General features: G+C 40.6%; 1 pseudogene; it reads right to left on the reverse strand.

Moving 5' to 3' along the window:
* Nucleotides 1-10,746: 10,746 nt before the first annotated feature.
* LOC111753343 (5S ribosomal RNA) lies at nucleotides 10,747-10,865 on the reverse strand (annotated as a pseudogene).
* Between the last annotated feature and the right edge of the window lie 5,103 nt (nucleotides 10,866-15,968).

Below are 15,968 nucleotides of genomic sequence, written 5' to 3' on the forward strand. Positions count from 1 at the left end.
GGAAACTCCGGCCCGCACCACGTGACCCGCGCGCGCCAACCGGCGGCCGCGCCGGAGACTTCAAACGCGGCCAGCGCGGCTCGGCGCCCCTTCGCGCGCGAGCGGGCGGGCGCTGCGGCCTCGGGCGGTGCCGCTGTCCCCGGCGTCCGGCCGGCCCGGCGCCGCTGCTCCAGGGCCCGGCCCAGCGCGCGCTGTCCCGTGCCGTGCCGTGCGATGGTGGGGACGCCCGGTCCTAGCTGCGGCCGGCGGGCCCCAGGCGGAACGGCTGCTAGGTTTCGGCCGCCCCCGGCCTCTCCCGGGTAATCTGCGGGGGACTGGACCTACACCAAGCGCCATTGCCTGATGCGCTCAGCGTTGCCTGGTTTACAACACAAAATACTTCGCAAGTAGGGATTGTCACTCTTAATTTAGGAAAAAAGAAGCCATAGCTGGAGTGAGGTTAGGTGACTTCCCTTGGGTTACATAATTAGAAAACGACAAAGCCGGGAATGTACACCCGAGTTAATTAATTTCAAAGCGCCTCTTTTGGCCTCACGGAGTCTGCGGTAGCTTCTTTTAAAAGAAGAGGAATGCACCTAGTCCTTTGGTTAGAAACGAGTTTGTGTAAGTCCTGACAGTGTTGAAGAAGGAAAGAACACTGTCCTCCCTGGTCTCATTACCTCGATGTGCTGGAGGCCCGCATCGTGAACGCACAAGACTGCCTTTAATGAGCGGCAAGCTCCAGACTCGGTAACCTGCAACTGGATTAAAAGTAAAATGCTGGTTAGTTTATGCCACCTCCTTAGCCTGACATTCAAGGCCTTCCGTGCATTTTTCCTTATCTCATTGTCAGACAAGCTGCCTCCTGATATAATCAAACCCATTTCCTCCCCATAACCATTTTCTCCTTCGTGCACAGGCTTACTTCTGGGTAAACTATAGTCTTTACCTTTTCTGTCTGTACTTTTTGTGCTCATCTTTCCGAACTTGAATCAGGCTCACCTCAAGCCCAGGGTCTCAAATGATAATTATCTAGGAAAACAACAAAGGAGATGGTGTAGTCAAAAGGCTGGTGTTCTCAGCTTGTTTCTCCTTCCTTTGTCCATAGTCTTTGAACATTCTGCTTAATTTGTGTAATTCTCAAAATCCTCATCGATCAAAATGGAATCCATATAAGGTGGTTGTGTGGAGCACTATTAGCCAGGGCCTGTGTAAATCTTACTTAAAGACTTCAAAGTACTATGCAAATTTTCTCATTAAGTAGTCTAACCTTTCATTTTAAAGACAAAGAATTTAGGACCTGGGGTAAGTGGCTTTTCTTTAATGTAAAAGCCAGGGTTAGAACTCAGGTACACTGTTAGTCTTTCACTAAAGTGTGCTTTCTGAATAATCAGTCATCACAGCTGATACTGGTCTCTGCACTCTGCAACATCTGTACTTTTTAAAATGTCACTTTTTGTGTATCAGATTCACTGATTAACCCTGAAAAGAATGTGATTAGGGAAATGTACAAGGGAAAGAGATCCACAGCTTATTCTTAATCTTTAAGTAATGCAATAGGTAAATTTGTTATAAATCACTTCAATTTTTTCATCTGTAAAAGAATAAAAGCTATTATCACAACTAAATCCCTTTCAAATCTAAGAAACTGTGTTGTTTTCGTGGTGCTTGTGATAGAACCTAGGGCCTTATGTCATAAGTCAAGCATTCCTCATCAAGCTGGGGATACAGCTCAGTGGCACAGGGGCCTGCTGAAAAGTGGGAGATCATGAGTTCAGTCCCTGCTACAAAAAAATAAAATAAAATTCTTCATCGGGAAGAACTATCAAGGAAACCAGGCAAAAACCTCCCTGTTTGCAAAAATAACAATAGTAATGTTTTTCTGTTATGTTTTGTTTGTTTTGTTTTGATGCTGGGGATCATGCATGCTTGGCAAGAGTGTACCACAGAGCTACATCCCTGCCCAACAAAGTATTGTAAATCAAAAGAAAAGTAAGTCAAACACTTAAAATTCCAAGTATACCTATTCACTAGACTATAACATCTACCACTACAAAAACTCTACCTCTGAGTCATAAACTAAAGGGCAAGAACTTTTGTTATCTTAATTACTGCATCTCCAGTTCTGTAACAGTGTGTCACATAGTAAATACTGAGCATTCTGAGCTTGAACAAATTAAATTGCATCATAATTCATGAATGAGGAGATCTTCTGAATTGAGATTTGTAACCTGTTAAGCATATTGCATGTACTAGGTGGTCAATAAATGTTGTAATGTATAACAGCCCTTCAAACTGAACTTTAAAATTCCTCAAGTTCGAAAAGCCAAGAACCTAGTTTTGGTGGAACGTAAAAGCCCATGCCTTTGCACTATACCAGCTACCACTTACTTATTGGCATTTCTTTTAGAAAAATCTCTGCCTGTACTAGGCTTAAGTGAAAAGAATAACTCCAGAGCTACTCCTGTTTCTCCATAAAAAGTCACATACTTAAACTGTTTCCCTATTAACCTGGAGAGTGGGATAGAAAAGATCTTTATCACAAGAGTGGCCTGGGTTCTTACCCATTCACATATCTTTTCAATACACTAACAGAGTTCATTACTTTAGATGTACAGTTCGTTAGGGTCACTTGTAAAGTGACACAAGCTATTTGGCAATAAGAGTTTTCTGATGATTCACCTTTTAAAAATTAAATTAATCCCTAGGTAGCTGACATCATAATATCCATTGCCATTCTAATATGCTTCCTATAATAGGAGAGACTGGGGATGTTACTGAAACGGCATGAGATCCTGTGCGCAGCTAAGCAGTAATCTGTTTTCTATGGAAATGAATGAAAAGATTTGAGAGCCCTTAGATCAAGTAAAACTGTGGAATCTCAGAGACCTCAGATTGTTCTGATTAGCCCTAATTCATTAGGCAAACACAACAACTGTGAAAACCATATAGAAGCTGGGAACAGTGGCACATGCCTGTAGTCCCAGCACTCTGGGTGGCTGAGGCCCAAGGGTTAGAGTTGGAGGCGGCCTGGGCAATTTAACCACTTAGCAAGACCCCATCTCAAAAACAGAAAATAAAAAGGGCTTAGGATGTGGTAGTTCAATCCTCAGTAACAGCAAAATAACAAAACAAAATGACCACCATAGACAAAGGTCTCCCTTATCCTTGTGGGGATACTTTCCAAGACTCCTAACCAATGTCTGAAACCACATGTGATACTAACCCATATATATGCTGTTTTTTCTATACATATCTATGATTAATTTATAAATTAGACACTATAAGAGATTAATAATAAAGATGATAAAATAGCACGGTTACAAGTAAGCTTTTTGTGAATGCCATCATTGTGATGATGTAGTGCCTTCCTGATGGAACACAATGAAGTGAATGGCTCAGGTCTGGCAGCACTGAAGTGGATATGGGCTCCTTGAGCACAGGCAACAGGTGATCTGATAACAAAGACAGCTGCTATGTGACTGTAGTGCAGTTAGGGCATACAGCATGGAAGAGCTGGACAAAGAGATACTTCATGGCGTCAAGGGACACTGTAGGATGGTGTGAGATTCCATCACACTAACAATGGTATGCAATTTACTTATTTATTTTTGGTGTGCAATTTAAAACTTGTTTATGTCTGCAATTTTCCATTTAGTGTTTTCATAACATGAATGAACGTATCTAAAACAGGAAGGCAAAACTCACAGGTTAGACATACTGTTGTATTATAATTGAATACATTTATTAACAGTAATCAAAATGATAAGTGTCACCTTGGCTGTCAAATGGTATTTGAAATAAAATAGTATTATTAAGAAAGAAATGAGTGCCAGGGGTGGTGGTACACACCTGTAATCGCAGCACTTGGGAGGCTAAGGCAGGAGGATCATTGTGAGGTCAAGGGCTACTTAGGCTACGCAGTAAATTCGAGGCCAGCCTGAACTACATAGTAAGACCCATCTCAAGAAAAAAAGAGGGGCTGGGTATTTAGCTCAGTGGCATAAGCACCTGCCTTGCAAGCAGGCGGTCGTGAGTTCGATCCCAGTACCAGAAAAAAGAAAAAGAGAGATAGACTGTAAACCTTCCCTGAGTGAAGGAGCTAGAAATGAAGTATTTCAGTTGACTGTTAAGGATGTGTGTCAGTGGTAGAATGTTTGCCTAGCATGCAGAAGACCATGGCTTCACTCCCTAGTGTTCAGACAGTGATAGGAGGCGCTATAATAAAATCAACTACATTTTGTAAGGTTGATTTTTGTGGGTTTCATTTGGTTAGTATGCTTTGTGTGTGTGTAGTTTTGTAAGGTTTTGTTTGTTTGTTTGGTACTGAGAATTGAACTCATGACCTTGTACTTGCCAGGCAGACGCTGTACCACTGAGCTATATCCCCAGCCCTAATTAGTATTCTTTTGATTTTGCAAAATGAAGATACCTTTACTGATTTTGGAGGGTATAAATTTTACATGTTACCAGTTCAGTTACCGGTTATGTTGCTTGGGTGCCATTAACAAAGTTTTTGCAGGCTGGGTTTTTTAAATAACAGAAAATTATTTCTCACATTGTAGAGGCTATGAGATCAGAATGTCTGCAGCCTTGGTCTCTTCTGAGGCCTCTCCTGGGTGGCCAAATTGTCTGTATGTCTTCACGTGTCTTCCCTCCGTATGTGTCTGTGTCCTGCTGACCTCTTCTTGAGGAAGCGCTACACTGGAGCAGTACCAGCCTCAAAGACTTCATTTGAATTGAGGCACCTCATTAGAGACTGTCACAATACAGCCAGAAGACTGCAACAGTGAATTTGGAGAGAGATAGATTTTAGCCTAGAATATCAACGTAAAAGTTACAAATATCAGCAGATATTTTAAAAATTAACCTCACCTATCACTTCTTAGCTTTTTGTGAAGTGTGTGTTCTTATCAGTTTGAAAATTAATCTCTTCAGCACATTCCTGTCACACATTCATAATCTGTGTATGAACCTTGTGGGTTAATATGTTTGGTAAGACATTTGTTTTGTTTTGAGACAAGGTTTCCCTGTGCAGTTCAGGCTGGCCTTAAACTAACTTTGTAACAAAGGCTCTCCTTGAACTTGGCAGTGATCCTCCTGCTTTAGCCTCCCCAGTGCTGGGATTACAGGTGAATGCCACTACACTCAGCAATTTGGGTTTTTTTTTAAAGGCAGTACAGTGTAAATACATTATTAATTTACACTGTGAGAAGTTTCTCAGATAGTGACCCATAATCAAACACATTAATATTTCTGAAAAACATAAATATTCACTTTAAGTGGGAAAAAGAAAGCATATAAACTATCCCACACTATATTTATTCAGATTTTGCTGCTAAATGAAAGTAAGTCAGGTAAAACATAAAAACACTCTCAATGTTTTCCTTTATGGAATTGTGGGCAAAGAATTGTGGCTGTGCAAGAATTTGAGGAACAATAAAGATTTAAAAGATTGAAAATTTCCACACTTGTTAATATAGTACTTACACTCTGAGGAATAAATCCTAGAGAAACAACCTACAGCTCAAAAGCTTCTTCTTAGAGACAGTCACAGAAGCTATTTTAAGAAACACTAAAGGCCAGGAATGGTGGCTCATGCCTGTAATCTCTGCACTCAGGAGGCTGAGGCAAGAGGATCACTGCAAGTTTGAGGCCAGCCTACACTGTACAGTGAAACCCTGTCTCAAAAAAACAAGGAAAAAAAAGATTTAAAATAACCTTTATGCCCATCAGGAGGCAAAGTTAAATGAACTGTGATCTGAACAGAAAACTGGATGTTTAACAGTCATTAAAAACACAATATTAATGAGCTTGTAGCGAGAGAATGCTATATTTTGAATATAAAACTGAGTATACAAAGTAGACTAAAGTATATGAAAAGCACAGTAAAAGCTCAGAAGAAAACACACCAAAGTATTAATGATGGTTCGTCAATCCCTCAATTTCATTTTACCACAGTTACGACTTTTTCTCGTCTGCCCCTTGCCACCTTAAGAACTCACTTTACTCTTCAACTGATGCTCTGTCATCAACATCTCCACGTCTCTCTCCCTTCCTCACCCACCCCCTTCTAAGAGGGCTCATTTCACCCATCGTCTGGCCATAACTAATGGCATCACTGACCAGGGCTCCATTCCTGCTGCTTCGGCCTCTGTAGTCCGACTCAGTCTACCACTAGCTTAAAGGTAACTTCGGCGTCTAGCACATTGGCTCCCATCCTATTGGACGTGGGATTCATTAGTGAGAGTCCCTGTGCGCAGACATTTAGAAGACAGTGTTTCAAGGCTGCTCCACACCTCTGAAGAGGGAGTGCCAAATCTGCAGCTCTGGTGTCCCAGATGTGAACCTGTAAAGTTGAGTCTGCACCTGAGGGGAAAACAGCAAACTGTCTTCAACTTCTGCCAGAGATAGGAGCTGCCGTGCTGCCATGATATACCAAGGAGCAGAAAGAGGACTGGAAGCCAACAAAAAGCCCAAAATCATGTAGCAAAGAAACAAGTCCTATCTTCCTCCAGCCTTACAGGCCCCTCACGGTCCCTTCTACCAGCAGAGGTCTCAGCAGCAAGCTCATCTAGCCACATATACCTCCTGTCACCAGGTCGAGGATAGAAGACAGGCTGGGCTTGAGGCAGAAAGAAGTGACTCCTCTGACTACTCAGCATCCACATAAGCTCTTCTCCATGTATATGAGCTTATATACAACATGATGCCTCTGGCTTTGCCCCTGGATTCTACCATCAAGTGAATAAAGACATTCTCACCCGCTCCTCCAAAGTGAGGGGCACCGTGTCCAGTGCTCATTAAGTCAGTCTGGAAGGCAACTGCTCTTCCCATCTCTACACTGCTTTAGTTACTTTTAAAATTCAGTAACAGTCTAACTGGGTTAGGACTAAATTTTGAAGCTACCTTCTAACTGGACTTAAGTAACAAAAAGAAAAAAAGAAGAAAATAGCCCACATGTACCAATCCACACACATATATGCAAGGAAGAAAATACGTGGACATGGTCCAGTTCATTCTGTATCAGCCCGTGGGACCATAGTTGTAACTTTTTCTCACTATTTCATGTTTCTTTTTTTGTTTCAGTCTAAACAGTTCTGTAGCTGGTGAGGTGACCAAACCTTCATCAGCAATCAGGAATAAAGCTAGTCTGTGAATGATTGCTCAGTGGTCCCAATTTCATTTGGTTGATACAGTTATCAACCAAGATGAACAAAGACATACCAATTTTTGTGGTGATATTTCTGTGTCTCCCCAAGTATACATTGTCATTTGGATGCTTTTTTTTTTTTTTCTTTTTTTGGTACCGGGGATTGAACTCACAACGTTGTGCCTGCCACTGAGCTAAATCCCTGGCCCTGGATGTTAACTTTTGCCACAGGACTGAAGTATTAAAAGTTCCTCATAAGAATTCTTTGGGCTGACAACACTCGTTTTTACCTCCAAAGTATATCAGCAACCCAATTTTAACCTTCATGGTCAAGTTCAGTCTTCTTATCCAACTTCATTATTTAGCTGTTGGAGCTGTAGCATGAGGACCACTGAATATCTAAGTGGCAGTTCAACAGAACCATTGCTGTGGACTCATGGAAGCATCTCAGCCCTCGGATACACAATTCCCATTTTTGTACAATTCAGCATTTGGGTGGAAAATAAAAGTTCTCCAAGTGGACCTAATAGTGAAAAGAGAATCTTTAGTTCAAGTTCCCCAAAATCCATGTTATTTCAAAAAGAAAAAAACCCAAAATTTAAAAACACATCATCCAGGGGAAATAACAGTACATACGTTGCACATCATTGTCATCCCGAAATCATTCACCCAGGACACATCTGTGTTCATTTGTCTGAACAATACCAGCAAAAATCTTTCTCTTTAGTGAACTGAGAGAAATCAGTTTGGTAACTATCTTGAATATTTAGATGTGTGTGTATATGTTATTTCAGCTTCTCACCCTAATGAGACAATATGATGTTTACATATGTGTGTCTTATTTCACTAATGAGTATGTGCTCAAGTTGCATCCATTTACCTATAAAAATGTCCAGTTTATCCTTCTTTATGGTTGAATAGTATTCCATTGCATAAAAATACCACATCTTTTTTTATCCATTCCTCAGTTGCTGGGCATTTAGGTTATTTCTAAGATCTGGCTATTATAAATTGTGTTGCTATAAACATAGGTGCACATATATCACTGTAGAATGATTTTTTCGATTCTTTTGGGAAGATAAGCAGAAGGGAAATAGCTGGGTTGAATGGGACCTCTAATCCCATTTTGAGGCATCTCTACGCTGATTTCCACAATGCATGTACCGGTCTGTATTCCCACCAACAGTGGAGAAGGGTTCCTTTTTCCCCACAGCCCCTCCATAATTTATTATTGCTTGATTTCTTAAATTATTTCTGGGTGATGTGGTTGAGGTGGAATCTCAGTGTTGTTTTAATTTGCATCTCTCAAATGACCAATGATGTTGAACATCTTTTCACATATTCATTTGCTGTTTGTATTTCTTCAGCTGAGAAGTAAATTTTCATCTAAGATGTCCATTTCTGGATTGAGTCTTTAAATCTGAGAGGGCTGATTTTTTTTTTAGTTCTTTGTATGTTCTTGATAATAATCCTTTGACAAACAGCAGGAAAACATTTTCACCCACCTGGTAGTTTCTCTCTTCACTCTGTTTGTGGTTTCTCTTGCTGTGCAAAAGCTTTTCAGTGACATGAGATCCCAGTTTTGATTCTTTATGATAGCTCCTGTGCAATCCAAGCTTTGTTCATAAAGTCTTTGTCTACACCAATGTCTTCAAGAGTTTTATCTATTCTATCTTCCAACAGATTTAATGTTTCACTTTTAAATCATTGATTTATTTTGACTTTGGCTTGGTACATGGGTTCAATTTTAATCTTTGGCATGTGTAGAACCAGTTTTTCCAGCACCATTTATTAAAGAGGCTGTCTTTTTTCCAGGGAATGTTTTTGGCACTTTTGTCAAAGACAAGGTGGCTTGGTGTATGTGGAATTGTTTCTGCATCCTATAATCTGTTCCACTGATCTTTGTGTCTGCTTTTTTGTTAGTACCACTCTGTTTTGTATCATAGTAGCTTTATAGCGTAATTTCAAGTCAAGGATTGTGATGCCTCCTGTCTTATCTTTGTTGCCCAGGATGACCTTTGTATTCTAAGTCTCTTATGGTTCCAGATGAATTTTAGGACTGTTTTCTTTAATTCTGTGAGACATGCTATTGGAGTTTTGATTGGGATTGCATTGAACCTGTATAAACAGTTTTGGAAATATGGCCATTTTCACTATATTGGTTCTTCCAACACAAGTGCATTGGATATTTCTCCATTTTCTAATATCCTCTTCAACCTTTTCAGAGTACTGTAGTTTCAAAATAGTTTACCTCCTTTGTTTGTTTCCTATGTATTTCTTTTTTTGGGATGCTATTGTGAAAGGTATTGTTTCCCTGATTTCTGTCTCAGTGAGTGTATTATTTGTGTACTGGAAGACTACTGATTTTTCAGTCTTGACAGTAACCAGCTATGTTACTGAATTTGCTTATTAAATCTAAAAGTCTTGGGACTGGGGATTTACTTCAGTGGCCTAAGCACCTGCCTGACAAGTGCAAGGTCATGAGTTCAATCCCCAGTACCCCCCAAAAAACACAATCTAGAAGTCTTTGGTGGAGTTTTGGGGGACTTCTAAGACGAGTATCATGCTATCTGCAAATAATGATAGTTTAAGTTCTTTCTTTCCTCTCTTTATTCTTTTTCTTTTTTAAATTTTTTTAAATTTAAAAGAGATTAAAATAAAAGAGGACATAACAAAGCAGATCAGAACAGAACAATTTAAGCAACACAGTATGTCACCACAAGACAACCCGATATAACAGTAGCTACCATTTTTTGTTTCTTTTTGCTGTTTCATTGTTCTAGCTACTGTTTCCAGGAGAGTGTTGCATAAGAGTGGAGACAGTAACATCCTTGTCTTGTTCCTGATTTTAGAGAGAAACTTTCAGGTTTTGTCCATTTAGTATGATGTTGGCTGTTGGTTTGTCATTGGTGGCTTTTATCAGATTGGAATTAAGACCATATATTCTAATTTCCTATAGGGATTTTATCATGAATGAGTGTTGCATTTTGTTAAAAGCTTTTTCTGCACCTGTTAAGATGATTATTATATGATTTTTGTCTGTGGCTCTGTTAATGTGGTATATTACATTTATGAATTTATATATGTTGAAACATCTCTGCTTCCCTGGGATAAATCCCACTTGATCATGGTGTACAATCTTCTTGACTGTTTGCAGTTGTGACCCAAGTGGGATGCTTGAGGTTCCTGGGGATGAGAGACCAATAGAGGATGAGAAAATAAAGAAGAGACTAGGACCAGAAAATAAAGAAAAACTAGGACCAGGTAAACCCCTTACTGTCCTGATGGAAGAGAAGGAATTGCTCAACCACTGTAGCACATTTATTTATTTATTTATTTATTTATTTATTTATTTATTTTTGCACATTTATATACCGTACACAATCTGAAGAAGAATGTCAATCAACCCCACTGCTTAGCAACTTGTTTGACTGGCCTGGGCCCCCTGCCTTCTTGGAGCTGGAACAGCTATTTACTTGGCTTGTTTTGGGTTCTCTTGAGTTTTTAGGAATGGCCTTGCTTTAGCCCCACATGTGATCAATCTCCAGCTTCAACAGCTCCCTACAGTTTGCTGCAGTCTTTTTGCCAGTATCTTATTGAGGATTTTTTTTTAAAGCCTATAGCACCCAGTATTCCCAGGCAGTCTCCCATCTGAGTACTAACCAGGCCCAACCCTGCTTAGCTTCCAAGATCAGAGGAGATCGGGCGCGTTCAGGGTGGTATGGCCATACACTTTACTGAGGATTTTTGATCCATGTTCATTAGAGAAATTGGCCTGTAATTCTTTCTTAGTTAGGTCTTACTTTAGTTTTGGTATCAGGATAATGCTTGCTTCCTTTTGTAATTTGAAATATTACTTCCTTTTCAATTTCATTAAAGGTTTTGAGAAGTAGTGGTATTAGGTCTTCTCTAAATTTCTTGAAGAACTCATCAGTGCATCTGTCAGGACCTGGACTTTTCGTTTGTTGATGCGGTTTTTTTTTCCCAAATCCATTTTATTTCAAGGATAAAAAGAAAGAAAAGGAGGAGGAGGAAGAAGAGGAGGAGGAGTACAACCACAACAAAATTTCAAAACACATCAATCAGGGGATAGTGGTTCATACATTGAACATTGTCATCCCCAAATCATTTACCCAGAACACAAGACATTTGCATTGAGTTGTATGCATATTCATATACATGCACATATACATACATTTTTTTTTCCAGCTTTGACAGGTTTTTCCATGTGCTTAATGGCACTGGACAGTGCCTCCCTGTGTTCTTCTGGGTAACCCAAAAGTTAAAGCCAGCATTCCTCCAATTAGCTGTCAATACATCATTCTGCCTGCACCTTTAACTCTGCCCTGTCAAATTCCAAGTAACGCCCATGTTTTTTTCCTGAAGCTTTCAGAGGATTCTTGCCTCTTTTCAGCAGCCCTCTCTTGCCTGCAATAAAGGCCTCTTTTCTTTTTGGCCTCTTTTCTTTTTTTCTGTTTTTTGTTGTTGTTCTTTTCTCACACGCATTGGAGATCCAAATAGATGGTGTGGTGACTAATGATGTGGTGACTGGAGCAGGGAAGTTTCTGCCACTCCTGGGGGTTACCCATTGTTCGAGTCTGCACCTGTGTGGACCTGTCCTTTCCTCTCCTTTCTGCCTATGCCATTGCTATTACTGGCTTCCATCCACCACTGGTCCCTCTAAATCCTCCCAGGTCCACACAGGTGAGCCAACTCTGGTTTCAGAGTGTTCCTGTCTGGTAAACCATGTGCTGGGTCAGGACAACCCTCCCCCATCTCACCCTCCAGGGCTACCCTTCCATCTCACCAGTGATGACTTTTCGGCCTGGGTGTGGGGTTCTCTCTCGCTCTCTCGCCCCTTCCCCTCTTTCCCCCCTCCCCCTCACACTCCCTGTGGGAGTGATGACTCTTTTGGCAACTGTGACTCAGCATTTTTACCTGTTGGCTCACTTCCAATTTAGGTCACCATGTAAATTGCCAAACCATGTGGCTAGCCTGCAGTAACCATCAAGGCTCACCAGAGGGCACTACCCTTTCTGCTACCATAACAGCAACTAGTCTGAAGCATCCAGGCCTTTTTTGCTCTTAGGGCACATCCCTCCCCCCTTCAGGCATATGGGGCAGCCCAAGCTCTTATTGGCCTACTCCACGCTGCCAAACACCCTCCCCCATTTCCTGGAGAAGTTTCCTGCTCTTCTCCATCACTGTCTTCTCCCCCATCATCCATTCTTCCTCCTGCTCCTCCTCCGCCTCCTGTTTTCATTTTGCCACCTGCCTATCACACCTGCTGTCACTCTTGCCAACTTCCACTCATAACTATCTTTGCTTTAATAGCTGTTTTGCTTTAACAGGTATATTATGTTTATTCCTTTGATTCTTATTTCAAGACACCTCTGTTGATTAACCTATAAAAGGTTCCCACTAATTTATTTATACTCACAAACGTAAAATTTGTAAGAGTTATTAAAATTCAAATTGGTCAAATATATTTGAGTGCACTCTGATTTGGTAATTTGTCTGTTAAGCTATTTATGTTTCTGCATTCCATCTATTCAGATCATCTATATGTTCTTGAGTCTGTCATATCGATGAACAGCTATTTTTTATTTAAGCTCAACAATTTTTTCCTTTCCCAGTTTTGGATCATTTGTTCAACATTTAGTGTGGGTTAAACAGCTAAAAGCATGCTTCCACCTGAGTTGCCAGTGGGTAACATGATGTTATAATTAGTTGAAAATTTTAATATATACTGTCTTTCATATCTCTTGACTTGAGAGTCCCATTGTTCAAAAAACAATATGTTAAAGGTTCTAATTAGGTTTTTCAAAAGTCACTGACCTGAAAAAATTAGTTATTTCATTAGACAAAATCCCTTGAGGAGGGAGAGATTATTGGATAGGACTTCAATTAATGAATAAGAAAGCAGCCACCTGGTAACATTTTACCAGTTATTATTCATTGATCAGAGGGCTTAATGACCTCCATAACCTTATGGGAGACACCAACTAAAGCTATAAAATATATTATTGTATTATGTTCATATAAGGTTTTAGGATTTAAAGATGCTCTGATACAAAGGTTTCCTTGACTAAGACAATTCATTGTTCCTGATCTTATGGTATATTGAATGTATTCATGCCTTCAAGCATACAAATCTTTTAAAATGTAAAATTGGGATTTTTTTATGATTATCGACATAATCTTTCAGATTCAGACATCTGACTTTCTCTTATATTCCAGCTACTTGTGATAGGAGGTTTAAGTCAAATCAACAGGAGGTCACCATTCAAATGATAATTTTTTCTGATAGATCTGACCAACAGTGACCCCACCACCACCATTGTAAAAGCCCAAACATAAGGACAAAAAGTCCATTGCCACGTTGCAAGAACCTAACCACAAGAACAAGGAAATACCCACTGTAATGGAGAGCCTTGCTGCCAACCTCCTCCAGAGAAAGACGCGTTACATAGAAAGTACAAGAGACACCCACAGCTCTAAGCCCATGACCGAATTAATACCTACCTTCCTGCCTTTTAACTCTTGATAAAAACCCTGTTCAGCCCTGCCCTGTGTACCTTTTCCTGGTCTTCTGGGTAAAGTGCTACATCTGCTTCCTTTGATTAAAACTCTTTGTGTTAACTTTGCAATGTGTGTTCTGGTCCTTGGTGGGCAGTTTGGTTGCTTTATCATTTTCAACACAAATTTATGTAATGTATATGTTACATATGTGCTGCTATACTTAGAAATGAGCAGATACTTGTCCCTTATTCCATTTCAGCTCTTTCTCATCGCCTCTCATGGAGGCTTCTTTGATGCTGACCCTTTCACCTCTACCAAAAGGCTTAAATGTGTCTTTCAATCCTATGATTTGACATACAAGTATACACATTTTAAAATCCACTCTCTCAAGCACAAAAGGCAAAATTTGGCCGTCTATACAGGCAGCAGCTGATGAAAAGCACAAGTTAGACTGTGATCATCCCTTTGGAGTAACTGCTGTTCCCATGCAGATCCCTAATGAGATTATCAACACAATGCGGAAGGTTCTAAACATATAGCTCAGATGTTAGAATGCATCCTGATAGGCCTCCACAAAATTTCCTGGACTCAGCTTAACTATCACAAAATTCATGAACAGATATTCAAGATAAAAACCCTGCAGAGTTTATCCCCAGTTTGAGCTCCCGCCAGCCCGTGAGCCACACTCTCTTTCACTCTTCCTTTTCTGTCTTACTGGGAATCCGCGCCACTACCATACTGGCTGCCACCCGCCCAACATCAGCCCAGCCTCGTCACTCCTCTGCCTCTGCCCCGCCACCCCTCGTCCCCCTTTGCAAAGTCGGTTCATATCTCCGTTTTCTATAGGTGATCTCTCAGACATTTCAGAACTTGTAGACTCTTGATAAAGACACTTTTCATTTCACAAAACACTCAAATTCATTTTTCAGGCATATAAATAAACTTATAAGGATATTCAAATTATTCTCTGCCCCACCCTCTCTCCTGCTCAAAAATCAGAACTATGAATAGTGGCTCAGGCAGTAGTAGACAAAAGACATGGACTAAACCAAGAGTTTCCTATAGGTGTGATAGCTTCCCAATAAAGACCCGAAACAGAGCTATCAACCTGATGCTGATGGCTCCAAGGATATAGCCTTGATTGAATGTCTTACTCAAGGACTCTGCAAAATTTCTCACAAACAAGTTATCAAAAATCAAGAGAGCAAACCCAATGTGCACACAAAAACTCAGTGGCGTTTACAGAGGCCCTTACTCAGTTTACTGACATGGGTGCTGTAATCCTGAAGGAATTACTCTACTTAATCTCACTTCATTTCCCAGGCAGTGCCAAATATAAAAACCAAATTTAAAAAAATCTAATCTAGGCCCTCAGTCCCCAAAAAAGGATCTTTTATATGCAGCCTTCCATGTTTTTAACAATAGAGAGCAACAGCTTAAACAGGACAAACTAGAAGAACTCATATTACAAGCTAAACAGGATTTAGAATACATTAGAATCAGGCCAAACTCCATGGTCAGTTTTTCCCTGCTACTCTTAGGGCTCCAAGAGATGCACCGACTGGTGAAATTGCCAATACGATTTTCAAACCCCAAGTCCCTCCAGGACCATGCTTCAGATGCAGCAGGAAGGACACACAAGCTTCTCTGACCTGAGGCATCCTCTGGGACCATGTTTCCTCTGCAATTAGAAGACTACTGGGAGGTCAACTGCCTGTCCACCAAAGAGCAGTAAATCATCAGCTTACCTGCCTGCCGCTACAGGAGCCAGTAACATTATCACCTCCACCTCCAGGTTCATTGTTGACTGATCTGCTTGGATTGGCCAGTGGAAAAGAGTGACGTGCTTTGGGGTCCACAGCCCCCACCAAGGTGACTTTCTTGGAGCCCTGAGTCTGACTGGACGGCTCAGATAAAACACTTCCTTTTGTGTGTATTGACACAGGAGCTAAGTATAGTGTCATACCTCAGTTTTTAGGCCGATGCTCTCAGTCACATGTTTCTGTTGTGAGGACTGACGGTAAGCCAACACAGCCCTCCAGATGGGCCTCATTCCCTGTTACTTCCAAGAATCTTCAATTTTGGACAAATCATGATGATTATATCCAACATAAATATAACTACCACACATACATACTAAACACGTCTTAAATGTTCACATAAAAAATTCAGAAACATTTCCACTACTTCCCTGCAGTCAAACTTGGAGATTTCAACTATGTATCACCTCTCTCAAAAAAACTCTGTAACCCTTCACAAAAAGCTTCTCCCTGCCATACACCCTATCATGGACACTCTCTTATCTCCATCTTTA

The sequence above is a fragment of the Cavia porcellus genome, unplaced genomic scaffold (genome assembly GCF_034190915.1).
Source record: "Cavia porcellus strain 051 isolate PalLab524CR breed Dunkin Hartley unplaced genomic scaffold, mCavPor4.1 scaffold_8, whole genome shotgun sequence".
NCBI classification, from domain to species: domain Eukaryota; kingdom Metazoa; phylum Chordata; class Mammalia; order Rodentia; family Caviidae; genus Cavia; species Cavia porcellus.